The sequence below is a fragment of the Drosophila virilis genome, chromosome X, assembly GCF_030788295.1.
Source record: "Drosophila virilis strain 15010-1051.87 chromosome X, Dvir_AGI_RSII-ME, whole genome shotgun sequence".
In the NCBI taxonomy this organism is placed as follows: domain Eukaryota; kingdom Metazoa; phylum Arthropoda; class Insecta; order Diptera; family Drosophilidae; genus Drosophila; species Drosophila virilis.
In genome coordinates, this window is record NC_091543.1 from 646,977 (window position 1) to 670,241 (window position 23,265).

Here is a 23,265-nt window from a genome sequence, read left to right on the forward strand (position 1 = left end):
AATTGATGAAATACGATATTCAGTTTATGATATATAACCAAATGGCAAGCGGTTAACAAACAAACAAAAATATGATGTCAGATTTTTAAATTTTATACTATTTTAGACTCGTAAGGACCAGTATATTCGATTGGAATTCAAAAAATTCAAATCTAAATTTTTAGCAAATTTGACGAAAAAGACATGTTTTTTTCCAAAAACGGGGTCGATTCGAAAATCAAAACTTTTTTGAGCATTTATTTTCAATATCTCAGGTAAAACCCGTCCGATTTTGAAATCTTATACCTTTTTGTAATCGTACGGAACCCTATTATAGATTGACAGTTAATCAATTCAATAATCCGCCGCTCTAAAAAAATCTTGGAGATATGACGTTTCAAAGCGACATAACTTCGCCGTCGATCTTGGCGGATTCTACGGACCTCCCCGAGTAGCCCCTCCCTTTTTGGCCGCTATCAGGCTTTATTTGGCCGAGATATAGCCATTTAAAGTTTTCCCAAAAAAATCGAGCGGTTATGGAGTTATGTCGTTTTGAAGCGACATAGCTCCGCCGCTCTAAAAAAATCTTGGAGATATGACGTTTCAAAGCGACATAACTTCGCCGTCGATCTTGGCGGATTCTACGGACCTCCCCGAGTAGCCCCTCCCTTTTTGGCCGCTATCGGGCTTTATTTGGCCGAGATATAGCCATTTAAAGTTTTCCCAAAAAAATCGAGTGGTTGTGGACACGATATTCACGACATAATCTCGCCATGATCAACGGCGAAGTTATGTCGCTTTGAAACGTCATATCTCCGCCGCTCTAAAAAAATCTTGGCAGTTAATCAATTCAATAATCCAATGGTTACATACAAATTTTTGACAAAAACCGGATCGGGAATGATGTCAACCTTTTCTGAGGATTTTTATTGAATATCTCGGCCAAATAATGTCCGATTTTTAAATTTTATACTATTTTGGACTCGTAAGGACCAGTATATTCGATTGTCATTCAAAAAATTCAAATCTAAATTTTTAGCAAATTTGACGAAAAAGACAGTGGTTACATCATGTTTTTTTCCAAAAACCGGGTCGATTCAAAAATCAAAACTTTTTTGAACATTTATTTTCAATATCTCAGGTAAAACCCGTCCGATTTTGAAATCTTATACCTTTTTGTAATCGTACGGAACCCTATTATAGATTGACAGTTAATCAATTCAATAATCCGCCGCTCTAAAAAAATCTTGGAGATATGACGTTTCAAAGCGACATAACTTCGCCGTCGATCTTGGCAGATTCTACGGACCTCCCCGAGTAGCCCCTCCCTTTTTGGCCGCTATCGGGCTTTATTTGGCCGAGATATAGCCATTTAAAGTTTTCCCAAAAAAATCGAGCGGGTATGGAGTTATGTCGTTTTGAAGCGACATAGCTCCGTCGCTCTAAAAAAATCTTGGAGATATGACGTTTCAAAGCGACATAACTTCGCCGTCGATCTTGGCGGATTCTACGGACCTCCCCGAGTAGCCCATCCCTTTTTGGCCGCTATCGGGCTTTGTTTGGCCGAGATATAGCCATTTAAAGTTTTCCTGAAAGATTGCGGTAAAATAAACGAGTTGTGGTATATTATTCACTGTTGAGGATTCAGGATATATCCTTTAGCATTCATCCTGAAAGTATGCTGGGAAACAATTGATGAAATACGATATTCAGTTTATGATATATAACCAAATGGCAAGCGGTTAACAAACAAACAAAAATATGATGTCAGATTTTTAAATTTTATACTATTTTAGACTCGTAAGGACCAGTATATTCGATTGGAATTCAAAAAATTCAAATCTAAATTTTTAGCAAATTTGACGAAAAAGACATGTTTTTTTCCAAAAACGGGGTCGATTCGAAAATCAAAACTTTTTTGAGCATTTATTTTCAATATCTCAGGTAAAACCAGTCCGATTTTGAAATCTTATACCTTTTTGTAATCGTACGGAACCCTATTATAGATTGACAGTTAATCAATTCAATAATCCGCCGCTCTAAAAAAATCTTGGAGATATGACGTTTCAAAGCGACATAACTTCGCCGTCGATCTTGGCGGATTCTACGGACCTCCCCGAGTAGCCCCTCCCTTTTTGGCCGCTATCAAGCTTTATTTGGCCGAGATATAGCCATTTAAAGTTTTCCCAAAAAAATCGAGCGGTTATGGAGTTATGTCGTTTTGAAGCGACATAGCTCCGCCGCTCTAAAAAAATCTTGGAGATATGACGTTTCAAAGCGACATAACTTCGCCGTCGATCTTGGCGGATTCTACGGACCTCCCCGAGTAGCCCCTCCCTTTTTGGCCGCTATCGGGCTTTATTTGGCCGAGATATAGCCATTTAAAGTTTTCCCAAAAAAATCGAGCGGGTATGGAGTTATGTCGTTTTGAAGCGACATAGCTCCGCCGCTCTAAAAAAATCTTGGAGATATGACGTTTCAAAGCGACATAACTTCGCCGTCGATCTTGGCGGATTCTACGGACCTCCCCGAGTAGCCCATCCCTTTTTGGCCGCTATCGGGCTTTGTTTGGCCGAGATATAGCCATTTAAAGTTTTCCCAAAAAAATCGAGTGGTTGTGGACACGATATTCACGACATAATCTCGCCATGATCAACGGCGAAGTTATGTCGCTTTGAAACGTCATATCTCCGCCGCTCTAAAAAAATCTTGGCAGTTAATCAATTCAATAATCCAATGGTTACATACAAATTTTTGACAAAAACCGGATCGGGAATGATGTCAACCTTTTCTGAGGATTTTTATTGAATATCTCGGCCAAATAATGTCCGATTTTTAAATTTTATACTATTTTGGACTCGTAAGGACCAGTATATTCGATTGTCATTCAAAAAAAATTCAAATCTAAATTTTTAGCAAATTTGACGAAAAAGACAGTGGTTACATCATGTTTTTTTCCAAAAACCGGGTCGATTCAAAAATCAAAACTTTTTTGAACATTTATTTTCAATATCTCAGGTAAAACCCGTCCGATTTTGAAATCTTATACCTTTTTGTAATCGTACGGAACCCTATTATAGATTGACAGTTAATCAATTCAATAATCCGCCGCTCTAAAAAAATCTTGGAGATATGACGTTTCAAAGCGACATAACTTCGCCGTCGATCTTGGCAGATTCTACGGACCTCCCCGAGTAGCCCCTCCCTTTTTGGCCGCTATCGGGCTTTATTTGGCCGAGATATAGCCATTTAAAGTTTTCCCAAAAAAATCGAGCGGGTATGGAGTTATGTCGTTTTGAAGCGACATAGCTCCGCCGCTCTAAAAAAATCTTGGAGATATGACGTTTCAAAGCGACATAACTTCGCCGTCGATCTTGGCGGATTCTACGGACCTCCCCGAGTAGCCCATCCCTTTTTGGCCGCTATCGGGCTTTGTTTGGCCGAGATATAGCCATTTAAAGTTTTCCCAAACAAATCGAGTGGTTGTGGACACGATATTCACGACATAATCTCGCCATGATCAACGGCGAAGTTATGTCGCTTTGAAACGTCATATCTCCGCCGCTCTAAAAAAATCTTGGCAGTTAATCAATTCAATAATCCAATGGTTACATACAAATTTTTGACAAAAACCGGATCGGGAATGATGTCAACCTTTTCTGATGATTTTTATTGAATATCTCGGCCAAATAATGTCCGATTTTTAAATTTTATACTATTTTGGACTCGTAAGGACCAGTATATTCGATGGCATTCAAAAAATTCAAATCTAAATTTTTAGCAAATTTGACGAAAAAGACAGTGGTTACATCATGTTTTTTTCCAAAAACCGGGTCGATTCGAAAATCAAAACTTTTTTGAACATTTATTTTATACCTTTTTGTAATCGTACGGAACCCTATTATAGATTGACAGTTAATCAATTCAATAATCCGCCGCTCTAAAAAAATCTTGGAGATATGACGTTTCAAAGCGACATAACTTCGCCGTCGATCTTGGCGGATTCTACGGACCTCCCCGAGTAGCCCCTCCCTTTTTGGCCGCTATCGGGCTTTATTTGGCCGAGATATAGCCATTTAAAGTTTTCCCAAAAAAATCGAGTGGTTATGGAGTTATGTCGTTTTGAAGCGACATAGCTCCGCCGCTCTAAAAAAATCTTGGAGATATGACGTTTCAAAGCGACATAACTTCGCCGTCGATCTTGGCAGATTCTACGGACCTCCCCGAGTAGCCCCTCCCTTTTTGGCCGCTATCGGGCTTTATTTGGCCGAGATATAGCCATTTAAAGTTTTCCCAAAAAAATCGAGCGGGTATGGAGTTATGTCGTTTTGAAGCGACATAGCTCCGCCGCTCTAAAAAAATCTTGGAGATATGACGTTTCAAAGCGACATAACTTCGCCGTCGATCTTGGCGGATTCTACGGACCTCCCCGAGTAGCCCATCCCTTTTTGGCCTCTATCGGGCTTTGTTTGGCCGAGATATAGCCATTTAATGTTTTCCCAAACAAATCGAGTGGTTGTGGACACGATATTCACGACATTGCTATTTTTCTATTTTTCTCTGCTCATTTTTTTTCAAGTGCCAATTTTGATTTACTGCAAAGTGTCCGAGTTAAAGATGATGTTTTTTTTTTTTATTTCTTTTGCCTGGCAACTGTACCCAGGGCCTGCGTCAACTGCTTTCCGAGCTGCAAAGTGCGCAATATTCGATGTATAATCAATCCATGTGCCTGCATCAGCCCGCCTTGTGTGTCATCGTATCCATTGATCCATCAAACCGATAAACGGAGCTGCAAGAAGCGCTGAAAGAAGCATTAAAGCAAATCCCAACGGGCGGGTGCCGCGGGTGAGTATGTCCCGGTTGGGGGCTTGTGGTGCCTCTTCTTTCCGTGAGAGGGTTGGCAACTCCTCCGCTCAGCGAAAGGAAGGCGCGTGCGGGGCGTGTGCGGCTGCTGCGGGCTCAGATCAATCACACTCTGCGATTGCGGGCGGGTGCCCCTAGGCCAAAGGGGGGAGAACTAATTACGCTCTTGGATGGAAGGGCGCGGCGAGCGAGGTGGACAAATGGACAATAGATAAGCACATCGAATCGTGTCCGTTTGGAGCCGCACACACAACGAAAGCGAGACGAAGCGTAACCACATACTTCTATCGCGAGTGTGCGCGGCAGCACACGGATGCGAGTGAGATGGCGAAAAAGAGCAAAGAGCACAGAGAGCGCGTTCCTCTCGAACAACGCAACAGACATATGTCCATCTCGCTTGGCGCGTGGCGGCGGCAACGAGCGTCAGAGCGGGACGGCCCTATGCACCCAAACGCAATAGCGGAGCCCCATCGATAAGAACGCGAAAGCAATACAAAACACATAAACGATTACAGTTACATGCTGCAAAGTGTGTATAACAATATAATTTGCGGGTCGAGTACCCCCCCATGCCGCGCGCGTTTCCCCCGCCAGCACAAGCCCCCGCACAACCGAGGCAGGCGCACAGCTCGGCGCCAGGCTGCGTTGGGCTCAAGCTTCCCTAAAAACCAGCCGAGCACATGACTCGCAGTTCAATATGATTATATACATATATACTTAACAAAATGGCCGCCAAGTGCCGTTAACCCACATAATCGATCAATTATTAAACGCATAAGACGCAAAAAATGTCATCGTAATTCACACACTAATCCATCAAGCCGCATCCCATTTGGCATGACTACGTCCGAATATTGTGCAGCAACATTGCGTCCGATCCAGCGTCCGTCTTTAGGCAGAGTATTCCTTAGTTGGTTTTTGCCTTCTATTTTGTTTAGGCCGTGTCGCTGGGGCGACTGTCGCATGGTGAAGCAGGCAGAGAGCCAGAGAGAGGGAGAAAAATGCAAAGCGATAAGTTGACAATCCTGAAATTCCTGAAAAATCGCAGATGCAAACGTTTTGAAGAAACCCACAAAAGAGAGAGAGAGAGAGAGAGAGATGGAAAGAAGGAGAGGGAGAAGAGTGCTAACGACGTGTTCAAGCAGAACATAAAAGAGAGCGAGAAAGGAAGAGTGAGAAGAAGTGCAGAGAAAGAAATTGCCTAAAATTCCTTCAAAGGAAAACATGTTCAAGCAGAACATAAAAGAGAGCGAGAGAGACGAAAAATAGCTAATGCATGGACCCGGGGCGCAGCTTCAATCGTGTTGTACCGTTAACGGAGCACAATACAGTTACACCACGCCATAACCTCAAAAATTGATTCGATATTTGTTAAAATCGAGTTTTTTCCACTTTGAAATCGCAGCTGGCAGCGTTTGTCCTTTAATTTAATGTCATCAATTCTTGGTTTACCCATGTACATATGCCATCCCATACCAGTTGTGTGTCGTATAATATGTACTTTGCTTACAGCCGAGTTTCCCAGTTGTGATTTCCGTAAAATGCTTTTTTAAAAGCTGCTGCCTGGTGAGTTTTTCCGACTTCGAGACGGGGCGTAACGCCGGCCTCTCTGCGGGCAATTGCCGCGTCGCCTTTGCCAAAGCCAAAGTAAATCAATAAATCAATCAAACAAATAATTTAAAATGGAACAAAAATTGTCCACGTTATACGTGGTGTGCACAATTAGCGCAGGAGTTCAAATAGGAAAAAAAATAATGCATGCAAAAAAAAAAAAAAAAATAATAAAAATAAAAAGAAATTTATTTTGAGGAGAGTTTTCGTCGCGTTTTCGAACGCGCCGTAAACGATGAATTTATGATAAAAAAAAAATAAAAAAGAGCAGAAAATGAAAATTGAAATGGAAAAAACGGCAAACCAGTTGCTCGCGACACGTGTGAGTCGCGCAGTTGGTTTGCCAAGTCAAAGCTAATCATCAAAAGCGTTGCTTTCGATAGATCGATAACAAAACAAAAAAATGGCGCTCAATTGTGCACATCACATCACATCAAATGAAAAAACCGCGTTTTAGGAGAGTCAGCCTGAAAACAAGGCGGAAAGGAGGGACGCGCGCAATTGCCGGGTCTGGTCGGGCGCGACGTCTTCTAGGCGATGCCCCAGTAGAGCGAGTGGGCCCTCGTTATTAACCTATTTCCTTGCTGTGTTCTTTCAGATGAGCTTGTCTCTAGACGAAACTAGGCGAAACTTGGAGCCAATCGGAGCCAAAGTTTTATTTTTCCTCCTTATTTTCCATTCCATTCCGTTTTTGCCAAAGTCCTGCCGCGATTTCGAAGCTTTCCAAGCAATTGTCCAAATTAAACTTGATTCTCTTCTGTAAACTGTGCTCCCTTCTGGTCCTTCACACCTGCTGCGTCCCTCTGCCTGGGGTCCAGAAATCCATGCCTTGCCAGACAATCAAAATCTATTTACAAACTGAATATTTGACTAAAAGGTGCTGCCCTTATAAAGTTCAAAAAATGTTGCCATACTCGCGCAAGATTTCCGCTGCTAAATACTGTAATTTACCATGAAGATGCAATTAGGAGTGAAATGCCAAGAGGCGTTGCCATATCAGCGAAGATTTTCAGCTGCTCTCTGCCAAAAAAAAAAAAAAAAAAACACGTCTGTATATACACAAAGATTTCTGATAATTTTTTGCCAAGCGGCGTAACTGTAATTTACCATAAGGATGCGAAGCGTTGTCGAACGCCAAGAGGCGTTGCTATATCCGCGAACATGAAGAATTTCTTGAACCAACTCTGCCGCCAAGGAGCGTTGCCGGATCCAAGAGAAGATACCCCCGACTGTTTACTAATAATTAAAATTTCTATTTACAGCACTTTATTCCTGGAGCCTGGAGTTCAACAATTTTAATTTTGTTAAGCAGTTTCAACTGTTCACAGTTTCTGTTCCATTCCGTTCCGTTTCATTCCGTTCCGTTTCGTTCTCACGTTTAAGTTCATAATTTGTGTATTTAACCCGTTCAGTTCCAAACTTTTAATTAACCCAAGAATACTATACACTATATTTTTTCATCCAAGTTTCTTCTGTTTCTGTTTCCGAGTGTCTCACAAAATCCACTCCACACTCACAGACATCTTACAGACATCTCACAATCACATCCGTTCGTCGTTGTTAGGCACCGCGTCCGTTTTAGTTATTCTAAATTTTGTGAATCGTGTCTGCAAGGAGATATATTAGAGTAAAAAGCGAAAAAAAAGAATTTTTGAATTGCGTAAAATGTTTAAAGAGCCGTGTGCGAAGCATTCAATAAAATGCTTGGAGCTCGGTTCGTATATAAATAATAAAAGTATTTCAGAAAATACTGCCGGATATATATAAATGTTTTACGCAGCTCGAAAAAAATATCGAATAATTGAGAAAATCGATTGTATATGGAAGCGTTATACGCGGCCACATAAAATCGCGCAAAAAAAATAGATTGAAAAAAAAAAAAATATGGAAACGTTATACGTCCGAGCCGAATCTCGCTAATAACCAAAATGTTTATGCAGTGTTTGCTTAAATGCGAATATGTATATATATATATATTTGAGGTTCGGCGCAGGACGACAGGCTTCTCTCCTCGCTCTTCTCTCCTCTCCTATCCTTCTCATTCTCATTCAACATTCAAACACAATTTGTATTTTATTTTTTTATTTTAGCGAATTAAAACTTTAATTTGAGCCAAATTTGATCTGTGTATTTTACTGATTGGGAAAATAAAGAAAACAATAAACTTTTTTTTCAGAGCTTTACATTACAGAAGACAAAAAACGATCGCGATGTACTTTTGCCAGCAAGCCAGGACACGTATTCTGACGGATGAAGGCCAGGCATGAACATTTTTAAAATTGTTTAATAGTCTAATTCTTATTTTTCATGTCCTTGCATGCCAATCGATTGTGTTGGTCCTCAAAAATGCAAAGATATGGGCGAGCTACAGCCATTTGTTTATAGACTCTACAACCAAAAGGACTCGAGCCCTGTCAAATAATACGCGGCATCAAGGAGTCTCAGCTGCCCGAAAGACGATAACAGGGTTAATTTTTTGCTATAGTGCGTGCAGCAACATGTCCGCAGAAGATGCGCAAGGACATCCTTGCCCCTATCGTGTTATTTCTGTTAAATTATTGAGCTCTTGCTAGAATAATGTTTTACATTTTAAGAATTTTGAGCAGCTTTCAAACGTGCTTTAACGATTTAGCCTGAAAGTATGTGTTTTTTTAGTTGTGTAATTAATAGTTACGGCTTCTCTTATGCTACTCAGCCAGAAAGTATCCTGCGCATTCATTGATTTGCGTGGTACTTTTATTGATTTTCAGCTAATTCTTTGTACCTTTGGTTTCGATAACGTGCAGCTATCAATTCGCGTGGCACTTATATTTATATGAGGTAATGGTTTGTATCTTTGCTTTTAATTTCATGCGGTTATCGGTTCGCATGGTACTTGTATTTATATTGGGTAATGGTTTGTGCCTGTGCTTTTGATTCTGCGCAGTAATCAATTCGCGTGGTACTTTTTATTATATTAAGCACGGCTTGTGCCTTTGCTTTCAACGCACATCCTGAAAGATTGCGGTAAAATAAACGAGTTGTGGTATATTATTCACTGTTGAGGATTCAGGATATATCCTTTAGCATTCATCCTGAAAGTATGCTGGGAAACAATTGATGAAATACGATATTCAGTTTATGATATATAACCAAATGGCAAGCGGTTAACAAACAAACAAAAATATGATGTCAGATTTTTAAATTTTATACTATTTTAGACTCGTAAGGACCAGTATATTCGATTGGAATTCAAAAAATTCAAATCTAAATTTTTAGCAAATTTGACGAAAAAGACATGTTTTTTTCCAAAAACGGGGTCGATTCGAAAATCAAAACTTTTTTGAGCATTTATTTTCAATATCTCAGGTAAAACCCGTCCGATTTTGAAATCTTATACCTTTTTGTAATCGTACGGAACCCTATTATAGATTGACAGTTAATCAATTCAATAATCCGCCGCTCTAAAAAAATCTTGGAGATATGACGTTTCAAAGCGACATAACTTCGCCGTCGATCTTGGCGGATTCTACGGACCTCCCCGAGTAGCCCCTCCCTTTTTGGCCGCTATCAGGCTTTATTTGGCCGAGATATAGCCATTTAAAGTTTTCCCAAAAAAATCGAGCGGTTATGGAGTTATGTCGTTTTGAAGCGACATAGCTCCGCCGCTCTAAAAAAATCTTGGAGATATGACGTTTCAAAGCGACATAACTTCGCCGTCGATCTTGGCGGATTCTACGGACCTCCCCGAGTAGCCCCTCCCTTTTTGGCCGCTATCGGGCTTTATTTGGCCGAGATATAGCCATTTAAAGTTTTCCCAAAAAAATCGAGTGGTTGTGGACACGATATTCACGACATAATCTCGCCATGATCAACGGCGAAGTTATGTCGCTTTGAAACGTCATATCTCCGCCGCTCTAAAAAAATCTTGGCAGTTAATCAATTCAATAATCCAATGGTTACATACAAATTTTTGACAAAAACCGGATCGGGAATGATGTCAACCTTTTCTGAGGATTTTTATTGAATATCTCGGCCAAATAATGTCCGATTTTTAAATTTTATACTATTTTGGACTCGTAAGGACCAGTATATTCGATTGTCATTCAAAAAATTCAAATCTAAATTTTTAGCAAATTTGACGAAAAAGACAGTGGTTACATCATGTTTTTTTCCAAAAACCGGGTCGATTCAAAAATCAAAACTTTTTTGAACATTTATTTTCAATATCTCAGGTAAAACCCGTCCGATTTTGAAATCTTATACCTTTTTGTAATCGTACGGAACCCTATTATAGATTGACAGTTAATCAATTCAATAATCCGCCGCTCTAAAAAAATCTTGGAGATATGACGTTTCAAAGCGACATAACTTCGCCGTCGATCTTGGCAGATTCTACGGACCTCCCCGAGTAGCCCCTCCCTTTTTGGCCGCTATCGGGCTTTATTTGGCCGAGATATAGCCATTTAAAGTTTTCCCAAAAAAATCGAGCGGGTATGGAGTTATGTCGTTTTGAAGCGACATAGCTCCGTCGCTCTAAAAAAATCTTGGAGATATGACGTTTCAAAGCGACATAACTTCGCCGTCGATCTTGGCGGATTCTACGGACCTCCCCGAGTAGCCCATCCCTTTTTGGCCGCTATCGGGCTTTGTTTGGCCGAGATATAGCCATTTAAAGTTTTCCTGAAAGATTGCGGTAAAATAAACGAGTTGTGGTATATTATTCACTGTTGAGGATTCAGGATATATCCTTTAGCATTCATCCTGAAAGTATGCTGGGAAACAATTGATGAAATACGATATTCAGTTTATGATATATAACCAAATGGCAAGCGGTTAACAAACAAACAAAAATATGATGTCAGATTTTTAAATTTTATACTATTTTAGACTCGTAAGGACCAGTATATTCGATTGGAATTCAAAAAATTCAAATCTAAATTTTTAGCAAATTTGACGAAAAAGACATGTTTTTTTCCAAAAACGGGGTCGATTCGAAAATCAAAACTTTTTTGAGCATTTATTTTCAATATCTCAGGTAAAACCAGTCCGATTTTGAAATCTTATACCTTTTTGTAATCGTACGGAACCCTATTATAGATTGACAGTTAATCAATTCAATAATCCGCCGCTCTAAAAAAATCTTGGAGATATGACGTTTCAAAGCGACATAACTTCGCCGTCGATCTTGGCGGATTCTACGGACCTCCCCGAGTAGCCCCTCCCTTTTTGGCCGCTATCAAGCTTTATTTGGCCGAGATATAGCCATTTAAAGTTTTCCCAAAAAAATCGAGCGGTTATGGAGTTATGTCGTTTTGAAGCGACATAGCTCCGCCGCTCTAAAAAAATCTTGGAGATATGACGTTTCAAAGCGACATAACTTCGCCGTCGATCTTGGCGGATTCTACGGACCTCCCCGAGTAGCCCCTCCCTTTTTGGCCGCTATCGGGCTTTATTTGGCCGAGATATAGCCATTTAAAGTTTTCCCAAAAAAATCGAGCGGGTATGGAGTTATGTCGTTTTGAAGCGACATAGCTCCGCCGCTCTAAAAAAATCTTGGAGATATGACGTTTCAAAGCGACATAACTTCGCCGTCGATCTTGGCGGATTCTACGGACCTCCCCGAGTAGCCCATCCCTTTTTGGCCGCTATCGGGCTTTGTTTGGCCGAGATATAGCCATTTAAAGTTTTCCCAAAAAAATCGAGTGGTTGTGGACACGATATTCACGACATAATCTCGCCATGATCAACGGCGAAGTTATGTCGCTTTGAAACGTCATATCTCCGCCGCTCTAAAAAAATCTTGGCAGTTAATCAATTCAATAATCCAATGGTTACATACAAATTTTTGACAAAAACCGGATCGGGAATGATGTCAACCTTTTCTGAGGATTTTTATTGAATATCTCGGCCAAATAATGTCCGATTTTTAAATTTTATACTATTTTGGACTCGTAAGGACCAGTATATTCGATTGTCATTCAAAAAAAATTCAAATCTAAATTTTTAGCAAATTTGACGAAAAAGACAGTGGTTACATCATGTTTTTTTCCAAAAACCGGGTCGATTCAAAAATCAAAACTTTTTTGAACATTTATTTTCAATATCTCAGGTAAAACCCGTCCGATTTTGAAATCTTATACCTTTTTGTAATCGTACGGAACCCTATTATAGATTGACAGTTAATCAATTCAATAATCCGCCGCTCTAAAAAAATCTTGGAGATATGACGTTTCAAAGCGACATAACTTCGCCGTCGATCTTGGCAGATTCTACGGACCTCCCCGAGTAGCCCCTCCCTTTTTGGCCGCTATCGGGCTTTATTTGGCCGAGATATAGCCATTTAAAGTTTTCCCAAAAAAATCGAGCGGGTATGGAGTTATGTCGTTTTGAAGCGACATAGCTCCGCCGCTCTAAAAAAATCTTGGAGATATGACGTTTCAAAGCGACATAACTTCGCCGTCGATCTTGGCGGATTCTACGGACCTCCCCGAGTAGCCCATCCCTTTTTGGCCGCTATCGGGCTTTGTTTGGCCGAGATATAGCCATTTAAAGTTTTCCCAAACAAATCGAGTGGTTGTGGACACGATATTCACGACATAATCTCGCCATGATCAACGGCGAAGTTATGTCGCTTTGAAACGTCATATCTCCGCCGCTCTAAAAAAATCTTGGCAGTTAATCAATTCAATAATCCAATGGTTACATACAAATTTTTGACAAAAACCGGATCGGGAATGATGTCAACCTTTTCTGATGATTTTTATTGAATATCTCGGCCAAATAATGTCCGATTTTTAAATTTTATACTATTTTGGACTCGTAAGGACCAGTATATTCGATGGCATTCAAAAAATTCAAATCTAAATTTTTAGCAAATTTGACGAAAAAGACAGTGGTTACATCATGTTTTTTTCCAAAAACCGGGTCGATTCGAAAATCAAAACTTTTTTGAACATTTATTTTATACCTTTTTGTAATCGTACGGAACCCTATTATAGATTGACAGTTAATCAATTCAATAATCCGCCGCTCTAAAAAAATCTTGGAGATATGACGTTTCAAAGCGACATAACTTCGCCGTCGATCTTGGCGGATTCTACGGACCTCCCCGAGTAGCCCCTCCCTTTTTGGCCGCTATCGGGCTTTATTTGGCCGAGATATAGCCATTTAAAGTTTTCCCAAAAAAATCGAGTGGTTATGGAGTTATGTCGTTTTGAAGCGACATAGCTCCGCCGCTCTAAAAAAATCTTGGAGATATGACGTTTCAAAGCGACATAACTTCGCCGTCGATCTTGGCAGATTCTACGGACCTCCCCGAGTAGCCCCTCCCTTTTTGGCCGCTATCGGGCTTTATTTGGCCGAGATATAGCCATTTAAAGTTTTCCCAAAAAAATCGAGCGGGTATGGAGTTATGTCGTTTTGAAGCGACATAGCTCCGCCGCTCTAAAAAAATCTTGGAGATATGACGTTTCAAAGCGACATAACTTCGCCGTCGATCTTGGCGGATTCTACGGACCTCCCCGAGTAGCCCATCCCTTTTTGGCCTCTATCGGGCTTTGTTTGGCCGAGATATAGCCATTTAATGTTTTCCCAAACAAATCGAGTGGTTGTGGACACGATATTCACGACATAATCTCGCCATGATCAACGGCGAAGTTATGTCGCTTTGAAACGTCATATCTCCGCCGCTCTAAAAAAATCTTGGCAGTTAATCAATTCAATAATCCAATGGTTACATACAAATTTTTGACAAAAACCGGATCGGGAATGATGTCAACCTTTTCTGATGATTTTTATTGAATAACTCGGCCAAATAATGTCCGATTTTTAAATTTTATACCATTTTGCACTCGTAAGGACCAGTATATTCGATTGGCATTCAAAAAATTCAAATCTAAATTTTTAGCAAATTTGACGAAAAAGACATCATGTTTTTTTCCAAAAACCGGGTCGATTCGAAAATCAAAACTTTTTTGAACATTTATTTTCAATATCTCAGGTAAAACCCGTCAGATTTTGAAATCTTATACCTTTTTGTAATCGTAAGGAACCCTATTATAGATTGACCGTTAATCAATTCAATAATCCAATGGTTACATACAAATTTTGACAATAACCGGATCGGGAATGATGTCAACCTTTTTTGATGATGTTTATTGAATATCTCGGCCAAATAATGTCCGATTTTTAAATTTTATACCATTTTGCACTCGTAAGGACCAGTATATTCGATTGGCATTCAAACAATTCAAATCTAAATTTTTAGAAAATTTGACGAAAAAGACAGTGGTTACATCATGTTTTTTTCCAAAAACCGGGTCGATTCAAAAATCAAAACTTTTTTGAACATTTATTTTCAATATCTCAGGTAAAACCCGTCCGATTTTGAAATCTTATACCTTTTTGTAATCGTACGGAACCCTATTATAGATTGACAGTTAATAAATTCAATAATCCGCCGCTCTAAAAAAATCTTGGAGATATGACGTTTCAAAGCGACATAACTTCGCCGTCGATCTTGGCAGATTCTACGGACCTCCCCGAGTAGCCCCTCCCTTTTTGGCCGCTATCGGGCTTTATTTGGCCGAGATATAGCCATTTAAAGTTTTCCCAAAAAAATCGAGCGGGTATGGAGTTATGTCGTTTTGAAGCGACATAGCTCCGTCGCTCTAAAAAAATCTTGGAGATATGACGTTTCGCCGTCGATCTTGGCGGATTCTACGGACCTCCCCGAGTAGCCCATCCCTTTTTGGCCGCTATCGGGCTTTGTTTGGCCGAGATATAGCCATTTAAAGTTTTCCCAAAAAAATCGAGTGGTTGTGGACACGATATTCACGACATAATCTCGCCATGATCAACGGCGAAGTTATGTCGCTTTGAAACGTCATATCTCCGCCGCTCTAAAAAAATCTTGGCAGTTAATCAATTCAATAATCCAATGGTTACATACAAATTTTTGACAAAAACCGGATCGGGAATGATGTCAACCTTTTCTGAGGATTTTTATTGAATATCTCGGCCAAATAATGTCCGATTTTTAAATTTTATACTATTTTGGACTCGTAAGGACCAGTATATTCGATTGTCATTCAAAAAATTCAAATCTAAATTTTTAGCAAATTTGACGAAAAAGACAGACATCATGTTTTTTTCCAAAAACGGGGTCGATTCAAAAATCAAAACTTTTTTGAACATTTATTTTCAATATCTCAGGTAAAACCCGTCCGATTTTGAAATCTTATACCTTTTTGTAATCGTACGGAACCCTATTATAGATTGACAGTTAATCAATTCAATAATCCGCCGCTCTAAAAAAATCTTGGAGATATGACGTTTCAAAGCGACATAACTTCGCCGTCGATCTTGGCAGATTCTACGGACCTCCCCGAGTAGCTCCTCCCTTTTTGGCCGCTATCGGGCTTTATTTGGCCGAGATATAGCCATTTAAAGTTTTCCCAAAAAAATCGAGCGGGTATGGAGTTATGTCGTTTTGAAGCGACATAGCTCCGCCGCTCTAAAAAAATCTTGGAGATATGACGTTTCAAAGCGACATAACTTCGCCGTCGATCTTGGCAGATTCTACGGACCTCCCCGAGTAGCCCCTCCCTTTTTAGGCCGCTATCGGGCTTTATTTGGCCGAGATATAGCCATTTAAAGTTTTCCCAAAAAAATCAAGTGGTTATGGAGTTATGTCGTTTTGAAGCGACATAGCTCCGCCGCTCTAAAAAAATCTTGGAGATATGACGTTTCAAAGCGACATAACTTCGCCGTCGATCTTGGCAGATTCTACGGACCTCCCCGAGTAGCCCCTCCCTTTTTAGGCCGCTATCGGGCTTTATTTGGCCGAGATATAGCCATTTAAAGTTTTCCCAAAAAAATCGAGCGGGTATGGAGTTATGTCGTTTTGAAGCGACATAGCTCCGCCGCTCTAAAAAAATCTTGGAGATATGACGTTTCAAAGCGACATAACTTCGCCGTCGATCTTGGCGGATTCTACGGACCTCCCCGAGTAGCCCATCCCTTTTTGGCCGCTATCGGGCTTTGTTTGGCCGAGATATAGCCATTTAAAGTTTTCCCAAACAAATCGAGTGGTTGTGGACACGATATTCACGACATAATCTCGCCATGATCAACGGCGAAGTTATGTCGCTTTGAAACGTCATATCTCCGCCGCTCTAAAAAAATCTTGGCAGTTAATCAATTCAATAATCCAATGGTTACATACAAATTTTTGACAAAAACCGGATCGGGAATGATGTCAACCTTTTCTGATGATTTTTATTGAATATCTCGGCCAAATAATGTCCGATTTTTAAATTTTATACTATTTTCGACTCGTAAGGACCAGTATATTCGATTGGCATTCAAAAAATTCAAATCTAAATTTTTAGCAAATTTGACGAAAAAGACATCATGTTTTTTTCCAAAAACCGGGTCGATTCGAAAATCAAAACTTTTTTGAACATTTATTTTCAATATCTCAGGTAAAACCCGTCCGATTTTGAAATCTTATACCTTTTTGTAATCGTACGGAACCCTATTATAGATTGACAGTTAATCAATTCAATAATCCGCCGCTCTAAAAAAATCTTGGAGATATGACGTTTCAAAGCGACATAACTTCGCCGTCGATCTTGGCGGATTCTACGGACCTCCCCGAGTAGCCCCTCCCTTTTTGGCCGCTATCGGGCTTTATTTGGCCGAGATATAGCCATTTAAAGTTTTCCCAAAAAAATCGAGTGGTTATGGAGTTATGTCGTTTTGAAGCGACATAGCTCCGCCGCTCTAAAAAAATCTTGGAGATATGACTTTTTAAAGCGACATAACTTCGCCGTCGATCTTGGCAGATTCTACGGACCTCCCCGAGTAGCCCCTCCCTTTTTGGCCGCTATCGGGCTTTATTTGGCCGAGATATAGCCATTTAAAGTTTTCCCAAAAAAATCGAGCGGGTATGGAGTTATGTCGTTTTGAAGCGACATAGCTCCGCCGCTCTAAAAAAATCTTGGAGATATGACGTTTCAAAGCGACATAACTTCGCCGTCGATCTTGGCGGATTCTACGGACCTCCCCGAGTAGCCCATCCCTTTTTGGCCGCTATCGGGCTTTGTTTGGCCGAGATATAGCCATTTAAAGTTTTCCCAAAAAAATCGAGCGGGTATGGAGTTATGTCGTTTTGAAGCGACATAGCTCCGTCGCTCTAAAAAAATCTTGGAGATATGACGTTTCAAAGCGACATAACTTCGCCGTCGATCTTGGCGGATTCTACGGACCTCCCCGAGTAGCCCATCCCTTTTTGGCCGCTATCGGGCTTTGTTTGGCCGAGATATAGCCATTTAAAGTTTTCCCAAAAAAATCGAGTGGTTGTGGACACGATATTCACGACATAATCTCGCCATGATCAACGGCGAAGTTATGTCGCTTTGAAACGTCATATCTCCGCCGCTCTAAAAAAATCTTGGCAGTTAATCAATTCAATAATCCAATGGTTACATACAAATTTTTGACAAAAACCGGATCGGGAATGATGTCAACCTTTTCTGAGGATTTTTATTGAATATCTCGGCCAAATAATGTCCGATTTTTAAATTTTATACTATTTTGGACTCGTAAGGACCAGTATATTCGATTGTCATTCAAAAAATTCAAATCTAAATTTTTAGCAAATTTGACGAAAAGACAGACATCATGTTTTTTTCCAAAAACGGGGTCGATTCAAAAATCAAAACTTTTTTGAACATTTATTTTCAATATCTCAGGTAAAACCCGTCCGATTTTGAAATCTTATACCTTTTTGTAATCGTACGGAACCCTATTATAGATTGACAGTTAATCAATTCAATAATCCGCCGCTCTAAAAAAATCTTGGAGATATGACGTTTCAAAGCGACATAACTTCGCCGTCGATCTTGGCAGATTCTACGGACCTCCCCGAGTAGCTCCTCCCTTTTTGGCCGCTATCGGGCTTTATTTGGCCGAGATATAGCCATTTAAAGTTTTCCCAAAAAAATCGAGCGGGTATGGAGTTATGTCGTTTTGAAGCGACATAGCTCCGCCGCTCTAAAAAAATCTTGGAGATATGACGTTTCAAAGCGACATAACTTCGCCGTCGATCTTGGCAGATTCTACGGACCTCCCCGAGTAGCCCCTCCCTTTTTAGGCCGCTATCGGGCTTTATTTGGCCGAGATATAGCCATTTAAAGTTTTCCCAAAAAAATCAAGTGGTTATGGAGTTATGTCGTTTTGAAGCGACATAGCTCCGCCGCTCTAAAAAAATCTTGGAGATATGACGTTTCAAAGCGACATAACTTCGCCGTCGATCTTGGCAGATTCTACGGACCTCCCCGAGTAGCCCCTCCCTTTTTAGGCCGCTATCGGGCTTTATTTGGCCGAGATATAGCCATTTAAAGTTTTCCCAAAAAAATCGAGCGGGTATGGAGTTATGTCGTTTTGAAGCGACATAGCTCCGCCGCTCTAAAAAAATCTTGGAGATATGACGTTTCAAAGCGACATAACTTCGCCGTCGATCTTGGCGGATTCTACGGACCTCCCCGAGTAGCCCATCCCTTTTTGGCCGCTATCGGGCTTTGTTTGGCCGAGATATAGCCATTTAAAGTTTTCCCAAACAAATCGAGTGGTTGTGGACACGATATTCACGACATAATCTCGCCATGATCAACGGCGAAGTTATGTCGCTTTGAAACGTCATATCTCCGCCGCTCTAAAAAAATCTTGGCAGTTAATCAATTCAATAATCCAATGGTTACATACAAATTTTTGACAAAAACCGGATCGGGAATGATGTCAACCTTTTCTGATGATTTTTATTGAATATCTCGGCCAAATAATGTCCGATTTTTAAATTTTATACTATTTTCGACTCGTAAGGACCAGTATATTCGATTGGCATTCAAAAAATTCAAATCTAAATTTTTAGCAAATTTGACGAAAAAGACATCATGTTTTTTTCCAAAAACCGGGTCGATTCGAAAATCAAAACTTTTTTGAACATTTATTTTCAATATCTCAGGTAAAACCCGTCCGATTTTGAAATCTTATACCTTTTTGTAATCGTACGGAACCCTATTATAGATTGACAGTTAATCAATTCAATAATCCGCCGCTCTAAAAAAATCTTGGAGATATGACGTTTCAAAGCGACATAACTTCGCCGTCGATCTTGGCGGATTCTACGGACCTCCCCGAGTAGCCCCTCCCTTTTTGGCCGCTATCGGGCTTTATTTGGCCGAGATATAGCCATTTAAAGTTTTCCCAAAAAAATCGAGTGGTTATGGAGTTATGTCGTTTTGAAGCGACATAGCTCCGCCGCTCTAAAAAAATCTTGGAGATATGACTTTTTAAAGCGACATAACTTCGCCGTCGATCTTGGCAGATTCTACGGACCTCCCCGAGTAGCCCCTCCCTTTTTGGCCGCTATCGGGCTTTATTTGGCCGAGATATAGCCATTTAAAGTTTTCCCAAAAAAATCGAGCGGGTATGGAGTTATGTCGTTTTGAAGCGACATAGCTCCGCCGCTCTAAAAAAATCTTGGAGATATGACGTTTCAAAGCGACATAACTTCGCCGTCGATCTTGGCGGATTCTACGGACCTCCCCGAGTAGCCCATCCCTTTTTGGCCGCTATCGGGCTTTGTTTGGCCGAGATATAGCCATTTAAAGTTTTCCCAAAAAAATCGAGTGGTTGTGGACACGATATTCACGACATAATCTCGCCATGATCAACGGCGAAGTTATGTCGCTTTGAAACGTCATATCTCCGCCGTTCTAAAAAAATCTTGGCAGTTAATCAATACAATAATCCAATGGTTACATACAAATTTTTGACAATAACCGGATCGGGAATGATGTCAACCTTTTTTGATAATTTTTATTGAATATCTCGGCCAAATAATGTCCGAGTTTTAAATTTTATACCATTTTGCACTCGTAAGGACCAGTATATTCGATTGGCATTCAAAAAATTCAAATCTAAATTTTAAGAAAATTTGACGAAAAAGACAGTGGTTACATCATGTTTTTTTCCAAAAACCGGGTCGATTCAAAAATCAAAACTTTTTTGAACATTTATTTTCAATATCTCAGGTAAAACCCGTCCGATTTTGAAATCTTATACCTTTTTGTAATCGTACGGAAGCCTTTTATAGATTGACGGTTAATCAATTCAATAATCCGCCGCTCTAAAAAAATATTGGAGATATGACGTTTCAAAGCGACATAACTTCGCCGTCGATCTTGGCAGATTCTACGGACCTCCCCGAGTAGCCCCTCCCTTTTTGGCCGCTATCGGGCTTTATTTGGCCGAGATATAGCCATTTAAAGTTTTCCCAAAAAAATCGAGTGGTTATGGAGCTATGTCGTTTTGAAGCGACATAGCTCCGCCGCTCTAAAAAAATCTTGGAGATATGACGTTTCAAAGCGACATAACTTCGCCGTCGATCTTGGCAGATTCTACGGACCTCCCCGAGTAGCCCCTCCCTTTTTGGCCACTATCGGGCTTTATTTGGCCGAGATATAGCCATTTAAAGTTTTCCCAAAAAAATCGAGCGGGTATGGAGTTATGTCGTTTTGAAGCGACATAGCTCCGCCGCTCTAAAAAAATCTTGGAGATATGACGTTTCAAAGCGACATAACTTCGCCGTCGATCTTGGCGGATTCTACGGACCTCCCCGAGTAGCCCATCCCTTTTTGGCCGCTATCGGGCTTTGTTTGGCCGAGATATAGCCATTTAAAGTTTTCCCAAAAAAATCGAGTGGTTGTGGACACGATATTCACGACATAATCTCGCCATGATCAACGGCGAAGTTATGTCGCTTTGAAACGTCATATCTCCGCCGTTCTAAAAAAATCTTGGCAGTTAATCAATACAATAATCCAATGGTTACATACAAATTTTTGACAATAACCGGATCGGGAATGATGTCAACCTTTTTTGATAATTTTTATTGAATATCTCGGCCAAATAATGTCCGAGTTTTAAATTTTATACCATTTTGCACTCGTAAGGACCAGTATATTCGATTGGCATTCAAAAAATTCAAATCTAAATTTTAAGAAAATTTGACGAAAAAGACAGTGGTTACATCATGTTTTTTTCCAAAAACCGGGTCGATTCAAAAATCAAAACTTTTTTGAACATTTATTTTCAATATCTCAGGTAAAACCCGTCCGATTTTGAAATCTTATACCTTTTTGTAATCGTACGGAAGCCTTTTATAGATTGACGGTTAATCAATTCAATAATCCGCCGCTCTAAAAAAATATTGGAGATATGACGTTTCAAAGCGACATAACTTCGCCGTCGATCTTGGCAGATTCTACGGACCTCCCCGAGTAGCCCATCCCTTTTTGGCCGCTATCGGGCTTTATTTGGCCGAGATATAGCCATTTAAAGTTTTCCCAAAAAAATCGAGCGGTTATGGAGTTATGTCGTTTTGAAGCGACATAACTCCGCCGCTCTAAAAAAATCTTGGAGATATGACGTTTCAAAGCGACATAACTTCGCCGTCGATCTTGGCGGATTCTACGGACCTCCCCGAGTAGCCCATCCCTTTTTGGCCGCTATCGGGCTTTGTTTGGCCGAGATATAGCCATTTAAAGTTTTCCCAAACAAATCGAGTGGTTGTGGACACGATATTCACGACATAATCTCGCCATGATCAACGGCGAAGTTATGTCGCTTTGAAACGTCATATCTCCGCCGCTCTAAAAAAATCTTGGCAGTTAATCAATTCAATAATCCAATGGTTACATACAAATTTTTGACAAAAACCGGATCGGGAATGATGTCAACCTTTTCTGATGATTTTTATTGAATAACTCGGCCAAATAATGTCCGATTTTTAAATTTTATACTATTTTGGACTCGTAAGGACCAGTATATTCGATTGGCATTCAAAAAATTCAAATCTAAATTTTTAGCAAATTTGACGAAAAAGACATCATGTTTTTTTCCAAAAACCGGGTCGATTCGAAAATCAAAACTTTTTTGAACATTTATTTTCAATATCTCAGGTAAAACCCGTCCGATTTTGAAATCTTATACCTTTTTGTAATCGTACGGAACCCTATTATAGATTGACAGTTAATCAATTCAATAATCCGCCGCTCTAAAAAAATCTTGGAGATATGACGTTTCAAAGCGACATAACTTCGCCGTCGATCTTGGCGGATTCTACGGACCTCCCCGAGTAGCCCCTCCCTTTTTGGCCGCTATCGGGCTTTATTTGGCCGAGATATAGCCATTTAAAGTTTTCCCAAAAAAAATCGAGTGGTTATGGAGTTATGTCGTTTTGAAGCGACATAGCTCCGCCGCTCTAAAAAAATCTTGGAGATATGACGTTTCAAAGCGACATAACTTCGCCGTCGATCTTGGCAGATTCTACGGACCTCCCCGAGTAGCCCCTCCCTTTTTGGCCGCTATCGGGCTTTATTTGGCCGAGATATAGCCATTTAAAGTTTTCCCAAAAAAAATCGAGCGGTATGGAGTTATGTCGTTTTGAAGCGACATAGCTCCGCCGCTCTAAAAAAATCTTGGAGATATGAACGTTTCAAAGCGACATAACTCGCCGTCGATCTTGGCGGATTCTAACGGACCTCCCCGAGTAGCCCATCCCTTTTTTGGCCGCTATCGGGCTTTGTTTGGCCGAGATATAGCCATTTAAAGTTTTCCCAAAAAAAATCGAGTGGTTGTGGACACGATATTCACGACATAATCTCGCCATGATCAACGGCGAAGTTATGTCGCTTTGAAACGTCATATCTCCGCCGTTCTAAAAAAATCTTGGCAGTTAATCAATACAATAATCCAATGGTT

At 40.3% G+C, this 23,265-nt stretch overlaps 1 protein-coding gene across 1 annotated transcript in view; it reads left to right on the plus strand.

Moving 5' to 3' along the window:
* Positions 1-23,265, plus strand: part of yin — a 64,220-nt gene that overhangs the window by 14,467 nt on the left and 26,488 nt on the right. The window lies entirely within an intron of this gene.